At 40.4% G+C, this 13,633-nt stretch overlaps 1 protein-coding gene across 2 annotated transcripts in view; it reads right to left on the minus strand.

The window, feature by feature from the left end:
- SH2D4B (SH2 domain containing 4B) overlaps positions 1 to 13,633 on the minus strand; it is a 253,263-nt gene that overhangs the window by 73,196 nt on the left and 166,434 nt on the right. The gene's annotated exons all lie outside the window — the stretch shown is intronic.

Genomic DNA, 13,633 nt, shown 5'->3' on the forward strand with positions numbered 1-13,633 from the left:
CAGAAGATTTCCTTCACAAGCTCACAGTTCAGTAGCATTGTAAAGGAAGTAGAAGTTTGCAGTTTTTAGGGGGTATTTGAGGAAATCTAGAAGTAGCTTCAAAGTTAGTGAATCTTGATTGGTTGTTTGAGAGAATGGTTTGGGAACTCTGTTTATAGTCATGTGAACAAAGAATCAGTGGCTGTGCTGAAAGTGTGTCGTAGGTATATTTTCACATGAAATTAGAGAGATTCATGAAAGATCTGAAACACGAAACATCCATAACAAGAATAAGTGCCTCAGATTTGCAAAAATGAGAGTCAAAAAACAAAAATGCACAGGTAGACAGTGTAGCAGCCTGGTTGCTTGCTTGGAGTGGAGGAGTGGGAACGGTCACCAGACTCTTTAAAAATTCTTCAAGGAGAGCCTGTAATCTTCATAAACTACAGGTGGCATCATAGAAATGGAAAGGAGTTATAGAAGGAATTTTCTTATTCATGTCCAATAAGAATTTAAAATGAATGACCCAAAATACAGACTTAATACTTAAGAGCTTCTGTAGAAAGCTGGCTAGGAATATCTGGCTGGGATCTGCATAACAAAAAAACTAAGGTAGTCCCCGGGGACTTCCAGCTAAAAACTAAAAGACCTTTACCCTTATGGTAAAGAAGACACAAAATATCCAAATACTAGTAGGCAGCAATGGGTTATAGTCATAGTTCTATAGGGGTACCCAATATTAGTGTGGAGGAACCCAGCAGAAAGCAACAAAAAACAATATGATGAAATCATCATTAGTTTCAGTGATGTAAATTGCCCTAGCAATGCATGCTCCCTACGTGTGTTCTTGGGCACATATGTTTCTACATATGTCTCCTCCCCCAATGGTGATAGGTCAACCTGTTCAGAAATGTACTCTTATGGATGTTTGGGGAATCTTTCTTGTCCCAGTTAATATCCTGCTCCAAACACGATGTTAATATGTACTAATATAATGAAAACTATGGTGAAAGTCTGTAAAACCAAATTTTATCCAACAAGTAGGATATTTTGGTATCAGTAGTAGGTTTCCAGCTGGCAGACAATTGAGTTGCTTAGGGCATTGGAGGCATAACAGTTATATCAGCCCTGAGGCTATATGCTAATACTCTGGTTCTAAATGATCTCCATTGAATTGAACACATCTGTTTCCCCTACTCCCTCCAGAAAGGAAATCTCCCAAGAAGGGGCTCACCCATACCTTATTCCCCTCCTCTCAACTCTTATAGTATCCCAAGGGTATTCCTTACTTCCAAGTGTATTTATTCCTAGTATTTCCCCTAGCTCCAATTGTGCATCACAAATTACCTATCTGATATTTCTCTGTGTGTCTTATAGATGCTTCAAACAGAACAGATCTAAAGGGAAACAATTAGCTTTCCTTCTAAATTTCTCAATTGTGTCAAGTGTACAACCATGCTTGCAACTTCACTTATTCTCAAGTCTCCATCTTCCCTCACTTCCATAATCAATTAGCTGCCAAACCTGCTTGGATTCCCCCTCCATGACATCTTTCCAATTTGTCCCCTTCTTTCACATCAAACAACCTTCTCTTGTACTATGCAATGGTACTGCAACTAGTCACCTTACCTCAAGTATCCACCCTACCCAGTTCATCTTCCATACCAATGACAAAAGTTTTCCTAAAGCACAGGTTCAACCACATCATCCCCTCTATGCTCAATAAACTCCAGTCGCTCCCTTTTGCTTCTAGCATAACATATAAGTTGGCATTGAAAGTCCTTCACAATCTGGTTCGAGCTATCCTTGGAAAGTTTAAAATTCTTCTGAATCACTCAACTTTCTAGCCAACTGGTCTACCTACTGTTCTTCATACTCAAAAATTCATCTCTCACCTCTGTATCTTTACACAATTTATCTACTGTGCCTGGAATGAAACCCTTCCTTAATTTTAATTTGTATAATCCCCTCCTTCCTTCAGTACTCATTTCAAATGATAAGTCCTACATAAAGCTTTACTTATCCTAAGCTACAAATGTATTCTCTAATTTGAAATGGCCTTATATATACTTTGTATATAATTTGAATTTGCATATAGGTAGATGTTATTTCCCCCAATAGGAAGTAAGCTCCCTGGAGGCAGGAACTGTATTTTTAATCTTTATGTCTCCAGTGCCTAACAAAGTACTTGATACATAGTAGGTACTAAATAAATGCTTGTTGCTTCATAGATCAATAGGATAAAGTTCCTGATCCAAATTATATGAAGAAATTGGGCAAGACAAATCAGTCTGCCCCTTTATAGAGCCAACCTATCCTCCTTTTAGAATTATGAAGCATGGGAACTAGAAAAATCCTCAGAGGTGAACCAGTCTTTTACAGATGAGAACTCTGATGCCCAAAAGAACTGGGTGAGTCATTCAAGTTCTGGCTGTTAAAAAGAAGTCAAATAAGCCCATCTACCTAGTTTCACTCTGTACAATGAGGGAGAAAACAGCTCAGTGCTGAAATCCAGGAGAGATTACTATCAGGTTCATTTCTTGCTTGTTTTCTAAATTCTCAAACTTTTTCATCTCAAGTAGCAGAAAGCCCTGGTTTGATTGTGTACTAGCCAAAGATCACTCAACACAGATCTGCTTTGCACTCAGGTTCCTAGATATACCCTCAGTTTAAAATAAAGGACATTAAAAATCCAGGGATCAGCTGCTGGGGCGTTAGCATGGCAAAGATGAAGATAGGCAATAATCAGAGTTAGTTCAGTATACTCATAAGGTGCCACTGAAGTGACCCTCAGGCACATACAGTCAGCAAGTATTTATTCAGGACCTACTGCATGGCGATTGATCGGAGGGGTTAATCATCAGGGCTGAGCTGGCTAATGACCTGGTTAATCTCAGTGAGACAACAATTGTTCATGCCCCCTCTCTACAATCCATGGACATTTTTTATGATGAGATTTTTTTTGTCACTCTGATGTCAAGCCCAGGCCAGGGATGAGGAGGGTACCCTTTATGAATTCAAAGATAGTGAATCATCAGGGGCAGGGGACATCTCTTAAAAAAAAAGACTCCAAAGTCAGCAAATCACAGAATATGAATCTCTATGGAGAGCCTACTTCAGGCATTATTATCCCTCGAATTTCTAGGTTGTGCTCTAGACTTTCCCAACAAATGGTAACAAGTTGCTGGAAACTCCCCTGAAGCTGATGGATTGGTTCTGTGAATGCCGAGGATGAAAGAGATTACAGGTTGGGCTAAATCATGGGGTCTACAGAGCCCTCAATGCTCTGGTCATGAAAACATAGCCATTCAACTAAGACTGGTATAGGCAGACACTCTAGAGAGCTATCATGGTATAATGGAAAAAGTCTGGATTTTACATTAGGAGACAAGTTCCAGCCTCCACTCCCCTACTTAATGTGTGACATTTTAGCAAATCCTTTCATTTCTCTCTGAGTCTCCATTTCTCACCTCTAAAATGAGGATGATGATAATACCTGCTTGGCTATTCAGGCATTTGTTAAACACCTACTGCCTTCAGATCATGTTAGGGAAAGATAAAGAGTTCACACAAAACACAGTATTTGATTTCATGGAGCACATAGCCTTCTAGGGAGATGTGAAGCAAGATCAAATAACTATCTTTCACTATTACACATGATAAATGCATTAGAACAGTGGTATCTAAAATTGGAAATAGGGGTTGGATGGACATGTCCTCACCTCAGGGGGCCATGGTCTGATCCTAAAGGAGGTGGGATCAACCAGGTGGGAAGATAAGGAGCATCCCACATAGGATGTAATAGCTGAGAAATGGCCAATTATTGGGTTTATCTCCAACACAGTCATATCTACCCTTATCCCTCAATATTCATTCCCCTCTCTCAGCTATGCTAGCTCCCATGTTTGCCCTTTAGAGTCTGGTGTAGACCTCTCAAAGTAGATGTAACCTAAAATAACCTTTACCCAAAGAAGTTGTATAAGTGCTTTTGGGACTCCACAAATATCACGACATTGGAGGATACTAGGTGGCAGAGTGGACAAAGCACTGGGGTTGGAGTCAGAAAGAACTGAGTTGAAAATTGACCTTGCACACTTGCTAGCTGTGCAAGCTGGAGCAAATCACTTATCTTCAGTTTTCTCAGGTGGGAATAATAATAGCACTTGCCTCCTAGGATTGCCATGAGATCAAAGATGATGTTTACAATATACTTAACACAGTTCCTGGCACAAAGTAGGTGCTTGATAAATGCTTGTTTCTTTCCTTCCTTCCTACATTATTTTTCTACCTGAACCTACCCATTTTACAAACTTCTCCTTTACTGTTAAAAGCACCAACAGCCTTGTAGTCACCTTATTTTTCAATATTTTTATATTTTAATATTATCTTTAAGCTCTTGCTTTCTCTCTCACTCCATTAACATATGCAATCAGTTGCCATAACTTTTTAATTCTATCTCCACATTTCTCACACCTGTCCCCTTCTCTCATTTCCTCTGCTGGATTATTATTGGAATAATCCTCTACAGTCTCTCTGCTTCAGCCTTCTCATTCTAATATATACTCCACATAGCTCCCAATGGATTTTTCCAAAAATTCGGATCTGAACATGTCACTCCTACGCAGTAAACTCCAATGACTCCATATTGACTGAAGCTTTAAATCTTATCAATGCTTAGCACGGTGCTGGCATGTATTATTGTTTAGTCATTTCAGTCATGTCCAATTCTTTGTGACTCCATTTGGGATTTTTTTGGCAAAGATATTGGAATGGTTTTCCATTTTCTTCTCCAGATCATTTTACAGATGAGGAACTAAGATAAATAGGGTTAAGTGACTTGCCCAGGGTCACAAGCTAGTAAGTAAGTGTCTTGTGCCAGTTTTAAACTAAGGCAGAGTCTTCCTGACTCTAGGTCCACTACTCTATCCACTGCGCCATCCCAGCTGTCCTGGCACATATTAGGTGTATAACAAATGTTAGTTGACTTTACTTATCTATAGCACTGGGAGGCTAAGTCTCTTGCCAGTATTCATCAGAAGCCCAGATATCTGTCCTTTATCCACCATACCACACTGCTTCTCTATGAGGTATGTAGTAGGCACTTAATAAATGTTTGTTGAATTGAATTAAAAAAATATCAACTATTATGCAAAGTCACTTAGAAGTAGAAATGGGATGGAGCCATGGAGTGGAATTTTTGTGCCTAATAGCACTAAAGACCCTACACTTCACATAATCAATCAACAAATATTTATTAAACACCTAGTGTATGCCAGGAACGGTACTAGGGATACAAAGACAGAATATAACCAACAGACAGACAGACAGATTAACATAAATAAACAAATGAACAAAGGAAGAGAACAAAGGAAAGGAGGAGGGAGAGAGGGAGGGAGGGAGGAAGGAAGGAAGGAGGAAGGAAGGAAGGAAGGAAGGAAGGAAGGAAGGAAGGAAGGAAGGAAGGAAGGAAGGAAGGAAGGAAGGAAGGAAGGAAGGATGGACAGAGGAAGGGTGGAAAGGTCCCTGCCCTTATAGAGCTAATATGCTATTAGAGGGTAAGATGAACATGTATTATGTATGTATATACACAATAGATATGAGGCTTTGGGGGTGAGGGATAGTAGCAAATGAGGGGAATAGGAGAGCTTTCATATAGAAGATGTCATCTGAACCAAACTGGAAGGAAGTCAGGAATTCTAAGAGGCAAAGGTGAAGAGGGAGTACATTCCAAGCACAGGGGACATCCTGTGTAAATGCACAGACCTCCATTGTTTCAGTCTGAGGAGATCAAGGGGCCATCAGTTCATTTTCTGGATCAACTTCTTTTTAAGCTCTCCAAATGTCACAATGATTGTCATCTTTCAGCACTGCCCTCAGTGTCACTAGTATAGTAGGAAAAGAGCTTGAAGTGAAACTAATTGACACTGACATTTACTGGACATTTTCCAGGTAACTTTCAGACCCACTGAGGCTTTCTTGCATTTGGGGAATTAGAAAGAGAGAGGTAAGACATGTGAGAAGGATGAGAAAAGCTGCAAATCACCAACAGGCTTTGTTGTGCTCTCTAGCACAGAGACATTAATAAAGGGAATTGCCTATAAAACTTCTAGCCATGTCTTCCTCCTTCCCCCTCATTTTCAATGATAAATCCTTTCCATCTGTTGTCTGTTCCTGCCTTTGAGCCTCCTCTCCAGAGGTAACCAATTATGATAGAGTTAAGACATATTCTGGATGCTGCCACAAGGATGACTCATCTCCATGGCAGCTTCCTTTCCAGCAGCACATCAGAGGGAACTTCTAAGTCTTGCTAACTAGCTGAGGACAGCCACCAAGGCCTATGAGGGTCCAGGGAGCAGGAGCGATGGCTATCTCCTCATGTGGACATTATCACACACACACACACACACACACACACACACACACACACACACACACACACACACACACACACACCACCACCACCACCACCACCACCACCACCACCACCACCACCAGCACCCAACTTTTCAGGGTTGGGTTCTCTAGAAGACTATGTCAAGGTGAGAGAGAAATTAACTTCCTGACCCAACATCACTTTGTAGGAGTACCTAACCCAGGCTAGACTCAGAGCCATTTCTCCAAGAGAGAATTTGTCATAGGAATTGGGGAAACACCAGAAATTAGAACTAGAGCTATTTAGTCTGGAAAAGACCTCAAGCATTTGGAAGGCTGTCATGACAAAGAGGAATTAGACTTGTTCTAATTCCCCCAGAAGTCAGATCTGGGATCTTTGCATAGAAGTAGCAAAGAAACAAATTTGGACTTGATGTCAAGAAAATTCCTACCATCAAAGCTATTCAAAAGTGGAAGAGGCTGCTTCAGAAGGCAGTGAGTGGGACTACGATTCTGCATCTGCATATCTTTCCACTGTACCACACAGAGTAAGGATCCAGAGTGCACCCAAAATGGAGGACAAGACTAGGGAGGTTCAGTACTTGGTTTATGGTTGTTCAGCACGCCCAAACACCAGTCTGCATATAGGATGCGAATGGAAATCCTTCCTATCCCACCCCAGGGTTAAAGTTATCCTTAAAAAAGGCCTCATGATCACCAGCCCCTGGAGAGTGGAGCAACAAAGCAGAAAAGGAAACGGGCAGGTGCTGTAGCTGGGGCTGAGTCAGGAAACTTGCCACTTGAAGCCAATTTATTAACTTCCTACTAGTCCCAGCTCTTCCATGGAGTTATCTCACATTCCCGAAGCTACTGGTGATCTCTCAGATAGCATCTTACCTGGGCTGCTCATTTGAGTTTAGCACCTTCTGCCCTCTATTAAAATCATCTGTATCCATGTCTTTTGCCTCATTCCATTTGAGTCACCAAGAGTAAGAACCATTTCTTAGATTAGTTTTTTATGCATCGAATACTAGCACAGTATTAATAAATATTTGTTAGGATGAATAAAAGTTTGTTACCCTGTATTGCTATTAACAGCCTGTTTAATGATCATTTCAATTTATCTATGGGCTCCTTAAGAATTCAGGACATCTAATATAATATCACCCTGAGATCCTAAGGCCTAGGTATGCACCTACCCTTGCAGTAGGTGCTCAGTGAACAATATCTGCCAAGACAATGACTAGGCACTGGCCCAATAATTTGGGTCCCATCTCCCCTCCTCATTTTCATAGACGTTGACTAACTCAATTCAGGACACTGTGCAGTATGATATAGGTACCAGAGACATGATATAGCCCTGGCCCTCAAGCATTCAGAGTCTGGTTTAGGGTACTGAGAGTTCAGTTTGGAAAAACAGACCAAACTCACAAAAAGTAGGATAGACCTACAAGGAAGCTATGTGGTAAAAATGAGGAGCAGGATGAGAGGGCAGAAGGAACCCTGAATTGGGAGTCAGAGGCTTTAAATCCTATATCTATTGCTTACAAGCTGTATGACCTTAGGGAAGTCACTTATTTTGACCTCATCTGTACAGTGAAAGGAATTAGAGTAAATGGCTTTTGAGATCCCTTGAGATTCTAGATGTTAGGAAACTTTCTTAATGGTACAGATTTTAAGTTCTGTAAGGGGTTTGGATGGAGTATTTGGCAAGGCTGGAAATCCTTGTGGAGAAGATATGAATGGCAAGATTTAGAAAACAGAGATTAAGGGGATCCTTTTGCAGAAAGAAAGAAGAAGCAGTAACCCAAGTTCCTGAAGTCTCTACCAACAACCTGACTTCATGGAAACTTACTGATCTCCTCAGTCATCCCACCTGACTTCCCCTCCCCCAATGTGGCCTCAGAGGCCTTGCAGATGCTGTACACTCCTTTATTTATGTCCCACAATCTCCCTGCACCCACCCATCTAAATCTCATCTGCTCAATTAGAGGATTGGACTCAATGAATTCTAATTTCCTTTGTAGTTCTAGATGTTACTACACCCTTCATATAAACTTCTTATACTTTATTCCCTCCCCAAACTCTATGGTCCAGCTGCCTTAACCTAGTGCAATTCCTCCCACAGGCACCATTGGCCCCCATGGAATACTCCATCTTCTCACTTCTGTCTCTTAGTTTTCCTCAAGACAGCTCAAATCCCAACTTTTGCAGGAGCCTTTCTCAGGCCCCTTCCCAGCTTTGGGGGCCTTCTCTCTGGCATTACCTTCCATCTACTCTGTGTATATCTTGTGTGTGTGTGTGTGTGTGTGTGTGTGTGTGTGTGTGTGTGTAGCTGCTTACATGTTGTCTCTCCCATTAGGATGTAAGCACATAATAAGCACTTAACAAACGCTTATTTTTTTTCCTCAATAGTTTATTTTTTATCCAATTACATATAAAGATAGCTTTCAACATTCATTTTTGTAAAACTCTGAGTTTCAAATTTTTCCCCCTTTCTCCCTCACTTCCCCCCTCTCAAGGACAGCTAGCAACCTGATATAGAATGTAGATATACGATCATTTCACAAAGGCTTGTTGACCACTTGACTGGCTGCTGGTTCCATTTCTGGTCATACAAAATTAACCTAGATGTGTCCTTTGAGGCTGAGTATGACCACTAACTATCTCATCATGGAGACTTTATTCATATTCTTAGTAAAAGGACTAAATGTATGTTGATAACTCAGATGTTATTGAATAGAAATGAGAGACTTTTAAATATACATGTGTGCGTGTGTGTGTATTTACTTACATTTCTCCTAAGAAGTCATCAAGAAAGCCTGCTTTCTCATATCTATATGATTTATGTTCAACTCTCTCCAGCTTGTGCCAGAATGGATTGGAGTTTGATGATTTGAGAAGTGAATTAATCAGGCATTCTAGGCCAGGCCATTACTGTGGACGTATCTCCTCCCTTCTCTGGGCCTCACTTTCCTCATCCATAATATGAAGATCTCTAAGTCCCTAGCAAAAGGCATAAGACCCAATTGTAGCTAACAGAAAGCAGAGCTTCACAAGTAAGAGATGGCAGTGATGGGGAGATATAAGGAGAGGCGCATTGAACTCAGCTTATGTCCCAGCTCTAATTCTTAGCTGTATGTCCTTGAGCAAGTCTGAGTCTCAGTTTCTACATCTATCATATCAGGCTAGTAACATGCATGCCACTTCCCTGCCAGGCACATTATAAGGCTCAAACAGACAACATATGCAAAGGTCTTTGGAAGCCTTAAAGCTCTGTATGACTATAAGCTATTATTAACCTCAAGACACTACATCACCGTTAAGTAGTCAGCAGCTACTGAGTTACTGTAGCTGAGTTGTGACTCCTGTATTTCATTTTTATGAGTGTTGAAGGATGTGTGGGGTCTGCAAATGATGCACAGAATAAAAGGGTATTCCCAAGAGAGTGTCAGCACGAAGGAAGAGAGAGTATATAGTTCATCCTTTTCTGAATTAAGCTGCCTGCTGGAAAATTCATAAACCATCTATGTATGAGAAGGCTTTCTTCACGTTCCCTCAGGGGCTGTCAATACAGTGCTAGGGTTTTCTCCTCTTGAGCTACAACAGGCATTTGCATTCTCAACATTTGAATCTATAGTTTTTGAATATTGCCTGCCCAGTCTAGATGGTTGAATTTTCGGTCTTCCATGGGATACCTGATGTTGATGAGATAGTGGAAGCTGTAAGTCAGGGAAAATTTCGGTGTGTTGAGAATTAAAATTAAAGGTCACCTGAAGAACGATGTAGAAGGAAGTGGTTTATGTGAGTCACAGAAACAAATTATCAATGAAGGATAGTTCAGGACAAAAAGTGAAAAAAAGGCCTTCATAAGGCAAAACCAGAAGGAAAAACAAGTGGGCTAGCCATACAGATAGAGCAAGGGATGACCAATGGATGGTCCACTTGCTCCACTGGTGGCCATTCAAGGTCAATACATCCAGGAAATAGCCTCTAACATAGTACATATCAGACTCCTTGGGGAGGATTTATGAAAGGATATGCACAAGAGATGTGCACAGGATGGGCAGGCAAACATTGATCATAATGTCCATCACTTGAGAGAATTCTCATATTGAAGAGATCGTACATAGATGGAAGAATCAAATCAGAGACTGCAGAGGACAGGAATATCCATCAGAATAATGATGCCTTACAGAGGACCATGTCAAACCAAGAGTTTTGAAGCATTCTCATTTTCACTGAACTCAAATGAGTTCAATTATCATCTCTACAGATGACTCCCAAATCTATACATCTGATTGTAATCTTTCTCCTGAGACTTAGTTCACCATTACCTACCCCTTCTTATATATCTCCATTTAGATGGCCCATAGACATTTCAAACTCAGCATGTCCAAAATATAATTCATTATATTATAAAACTCATCCATCCTCCAAACTTCTCCATTTCTATTTATGGAATCCTTTCAGTCACCCAGGTTTTACCACTTCAAAATTATCCTCGACTTTCTCCCTGTAGCCCCATATCAAATCAGTTATCAAGTCTAATCAATTCTATCTCTCCCACATCTCTCCATTCATACACACTCCCTTCCCCAATTTGGACATCACTATCTTTCGCCTGGACTTTTAACATGGCCTCCTAATCAGTTTCCTCGGATCAAGTCATTCCCCCTTTCCAATCTATCCTGCATACGGTTGACAAATCGATATTCCTAAAACTCAGATTTTTACCATGCCACCTCCTTCCTTAAAAATCTTCAATGACTCCCAGCTACCTCTAGGATGAAATCCAAAATCCTGGCATTGTAAACAATTTGGTTTCCACCTACTTTTTTTTTTTTTATCTCACATCATTCCCTTTAGTATGTTTATTTCCAGTCAAAGTTCCCTGTTCTTTACATGGCATGCCCATCTCCCACTTCACTGATTTCCCACAAGTAACCTTCTGTCTCTAAATATGCTCCCTCCTCACTTCTTCTGCAAAGAATCCCTAGTTTCTTGCTAACTATGAATCACGTGTCATCACCTGCATGACATCTTTCCTGATGACCTCAGTTACTAGCCCTCTCTCTCAAATAAAATTATTTTTTACATCATCATATATATTTTCCATTTGCTTACTTTTGTCCATGTTAAGGCATACCCTCTCCCTCCCTAGCACAATGTAAGTCCTTTGAAGATAAGTGCTTTTTTTGTGTTTGGATTGGCAGCACTTTGTGTGGTGTCTTGTTCCTAGTAGGCCCTTAATAAATGTTTGCTGTTTTCTCAAGCTGACATTAGACACAGGAAGTCAGAAATTCATCATGGTATGGTACAAAGGTATGTGTGTGTTCATCATTCATTGCCAAAGAAGACCATGCCATCAGAGAAATAATGACAGGACTTGCACTTGACTTTGTTTTGAGTGAGGGAGGGCTGTGCAGGTCACCAGCCTCACTTCTCCTCCAGAGCCATCTGAATCCAGTGACCTGTTATTCATCAGGATGGATGGAGATGACCCAGGATGAGGAAACTGGGGTTAGGTGACTTGCCCAAGGTCACACAGCTAGTGAGTGTCAAGTGTCTGAGATGAGATTTGAACTCAGGTCCTCCTGACTCCTGCACTGGTGCTCTATCCACTGCACCACCTAGCTGCCCTGGTACAAAGGAAGAAGCTAGTTGGCACAGTGAGTCAGGAAGACTCATCTTTGTGAGCTCAAATCTAGACTTGGCAAGTCACTTACCCTGTATGCCTCAGTTCCTCATCTATAAAATGAGCTGGGAAAAGAAATGGCAACCACTCCAGCAAACAGCTGAAATGACTGAAAAATTGCTGAACTGAAATGAACTGAATGGTGAAAAAGACACTGAATTAGAGATTGGGAAACCTGCTTTCTAGTCTAAGTTCTGTCACTAGTTAGTTATATGACCTTGGTCAAGTCCCCAAAGTTCTCAGGGTCTGGATTTCCTCATCTTAGAAAATAATTGGACTGTCTGTGGCAATTGACAAATATTTGCAGTCCTTTGTAGTTGGAAAATTTCTACCAGAATGCAGAAAATCCAGGTGCCATTATACAAAGCACAGCTGGAAGTGATCTTATTTATAAGTAGTAGATCAAATTGCACTCTCGTTAGTTAGAATAGTATGAAAGAATTAATAAAAAGGAATGTACTCAAATATCCACAGAACAGAGGACCAGCACAAAATGCCACATATTTAAAGGGATTTTAAAAGGCTATAGATATAGATGACCAGGGTTCTACACATAGTAGCTGCTCAGCAGACACTATCACTGATTTGACTAGTTAAGTTTCTCTGAATGCATCTGGATCCTTGACAGCTATGCTTTCATTCATTCGTTTATCATAGTATTTATTGAATGCCTACTCAGCACTGTTTATTGTTGTCATTTCAGTCATGTCTGACTTTTTATGACCCCATTTGGAGTTCTCTTGGCAAAGATACTTGAGTGGTTTGCCATTTCCTTCTCCAGCTCATTTTTTACAGATGAGGAAATTAAAGTACACAGGGTTAAATGACTTGCCTAGGATTGCACAGCTAGTGAGTGTCTGAGGCCAGATTTGAACTCAGGAAGATGAGTCTTTATGACTTCAGGACTGACAGTTTATCTACTGTGCCACCTAGTTGCCCTACTAGATACTCTGCAGGTTTTTTTTTAAATGAATGTAAAAAAATGTTCCCACCCTTCCAAGAACTAACCATCTAGTTGGTGATATTATATATGTGTGTGTTTGTGTGTATGTGTTTATATGTATACGTATATATATTATTGTATTACATTATATATAAACACATACATACATGTATATGTGTAGACATGCATTTTTAAGAAATAGTTAAGTAACAATAGAAACAGCTGATGATTAAGTGAAAGAATGAGTGGTAAAGAATAGTGCTATATGAATTCAGAGGAAGGAGAAGTAACCACATGCTATATTAGATGAGGAAAAATAGATATGAGCTGAACCTTAAAGGAGGGGTATGATTTGGATGGGCAGACCAGGCAAGAGAGTTCTTCCAGAAAGGGAGGGGTTTCAGCATGAGCAAAGAAAACTTATGAATAAGGTTAATACATTCAAAGAAAAGTGAGAACACTGACCTAGCTAGAGCAAAAGATGTATGCAGGGAAATAATAAGTTATCTCATTAGAAAGGCACTTTGAGTGGTAGGTTTCCTGTCTACAAACTAAAAGCCTTACCCACTTCCATTTTCCTTTAGGGGGAACTAGGATCTTGCCAGCCAAGGACACCAACTTGTCCTATATTTTCTTCTATT

This window comes from Notamacropus eugenii, chromosome 1 (genome assembly GCF_028372415.1).
Source record: "Notamacropus eugenii isolate mMacEug1 chromosome 1, mMacEug1.pri_v2, whole genome shotgun sequence".
NCBI lineage: Eukaryota > Metazoa > Chordata > Mammalia > Diprotodontia > Macropodidae > Notamacropus > Notamacropus eugenii.